At 36.2% G+C, this 2,530-nt stretch overlaps 1 pseudogene; it reads right to left on the reverse strand.

The window, feature by feature from the left end:
* Nucleotides 1-1,341: 1,341 nt before the first annotated feature.
* Nucleotides 1,342-1,459, reverse strand: LOC112485324 (annotated as a pseudogene).
* Between the last annotated feature and the right edge of the window lie 1,071 nt (nt 1,460-2,530).

Here is a 2,530-nt window from a genome sequence, read left to right on the forward strand (position 1 = left end):
GTTCAGTTGCAGACTAAACTTAGCCCAAGCCTCTACTCCTCTGGGGCCACCTGTTAAGATTTAGCAAGCAATCCACAGATACTGTGCTTATAGTTGCCTCAAAAAGCCATACCAGAAACCAAGGCCAGCTAACTCCTCCAGTGACTCAGCAAGAAACACCTGCCTTGCTGAGTATACACCTGGATGTGGCTTGGGTGAGGCCCGAGTTGGGGTAGGCAGGGTTTCAAGAAATCCTCTGGGTGGAGCAACCTCTGTTATAGTTTGATGACGTTACAGCTATGGTGGTGCTGCTTCTGGCACACTGGTGGGAACAATGGATACTGCTGGCGCTTCTGTACCAAGTGTCTCACCTCGGCCCTCACACCGACAATGTCTCCCTGTAAGTCCCTGGTGCCCCCTGCGCACAGTTGAACAGGCACTGGTGCTCAGAGTGAGCAGGTCCGTCACTGCGAAAAAACGCTCATGGACGTGGCCCCTTTAAGAGGGGTCTGCTGCTGCCACTGCCACTGCCGCAGCCTGCGTCTCACTCAGATGCTGGGGACCAGGCAGCCCTGCGTCCTTGCTCCGTTCTAACTTCTGCCATTGCAGGGCGCTTTCTTGGATTTCTCCCTAGTTGTAAGGCTTGTTCATCTAGATCCCAGGTGATTTTTTCTTGCTGCTGCCCCTTGTTTCCGTCACAACTTTGATTTGGTCGCCAGAGGGATGAACAGAGCCTCTATCATCCATGCCATTTTTTTCTCTCTCCAAAAATTTTTAATATGTTTAAAACATTAAAACATATATATCTTAACTCAAAAGTTAGCATCACGTTTAACTGGAAAACACTAGAAGTATTTCCATTAAAGCCAGGAATGAACAAGCTAAGTCCTTTATTACTATATTTTTAAAAATTGAACTGAATAAGAGAAAGAAGTACATGATTAAAAGTTGGAAATAAAGATGTGAAACTTTCTTAAAGATGAAATAAATGGTTAATTATTATTTAAAGTAGTTTTGATGTCTCCTGCTTTGTTTTGGGTAAATTCAGTAGTGCTTTGGGTATAAAACATAACACTGCTTATAGAAAGTTTCTATATATAAACATATATAAATCCATGTGTATGTTATATGAATATATATCAAAGAATATAATGGATAAAGAGATGACAGAAAGTTAAATTTTAACAATATATAAAAACTATATACAAAGAAAATATTATCAAAGGTCATAAAAGACTTGAACCCACGGAAAGGCATATCATGTTTGAGAAAAGATGATTTAACATTAGAGATGTCAATTATCTCTAATCTATAAATCTAATATTATACAAGCAAAAATGTCACCCACTTTTTTTTTTTTAATGCCTACAGCACCTGGCATTCCTAGGTGGTCTCCCATCCAAGTACTAACCAGGCCTGACCCTGCTTACTTCCGAGATCAGACGGGATCGGGCTTGTTCAGGGTGTCGTGGCCGTAGACACACCCGCTTTTTTTTTTCACTAGACAAGATGATTCTAAAATACTATGGAAAAATAAAAGAACAAGTATATTTGGGAAAATTCTCAAAAAATGATAAGTTCTATAGACTATTAAAACATTATCAACCTGCAATAACAAAAATTAAGAATTTAAAATGAAAAAAATTATGCATAGACAAAGGTACACATAAAGTCAAAAGTCAGTCAACTAAGTGGGAAAAAAATTTGCAACTTTTATCATAGGTAACTGTAAATTTACTTACTACAGCCTACATCTCAATAACAAGAACAATCTGAGAAAAACTAGAAAGGGATTAAATAGTTCACAGAAAACAGAAATATACAATTTTTACATGTATGGCAGCCATAAAAAGTTTAATACCATAATGGTGGATTAATTTTGATTATAATACAATAAGAATGTGGAGAAACAAACATTGCTGGTGGGGTATTTCACACACATTTGGTTCAAGTAATTCTACTTCAAATGATATCTGTATAAGGATATTAATTTTGGAGTCTTCATTATAGCAAAAGATAAAAAATAATGCATTTATTAATGAGTTTAATAAACAATGGTATATCTATCAGTGACATATTATGAAATTGTCAAAAATATCAAGAAGTTCTATGTGTACTGATATCCTAGAACATTTTCCTGAGAAAGGAAAGGTATAAAAATATATATACATATACAATGTTTTCATTTCTGTAACCCATCAAAAACATATATGCATATACATCTTTGTATGCACTCTGTTTAAGGCTACATTAAGAAACTGGTAACAAGTCAGTGGTTTTGTGGAGGGGAACTAGATGGCTAAGAGAGAGGAGTAAAAGGAAATAATTACCAACATATACCTTTTACTTTTTTTACATTTAAGTAGACATTTTTTTGTTAGTATAGTTTTAGATTTAGAGAATAATTAAGCTGATAGAGTTCCATATACCCGCCCTAACCCCGGCACCTCTATATTACCTTGCACTTGTGTGGTATGTTTACTACAATTAGTAAACCAATATTGATATATTAACCATAGCCCACAATTTACATTAAGGTTCATTCTTTGTG

This window comes from Pteropus alecto, unplaced genomic scaffold (genome assembly GCF_000325575.1).
Source record: "Pteropus alecto unplaced genomic scaffold, ASM32557v1 scaffold270, whole genome shotgun sequence".
In the NCBI taxonomy this organism is placed as follows: Eukaryota; Metazoa; Chordata; class Mammalia; order Chiroptera; family Pteropodidae; genus Pteropus; species Pteropus alecto.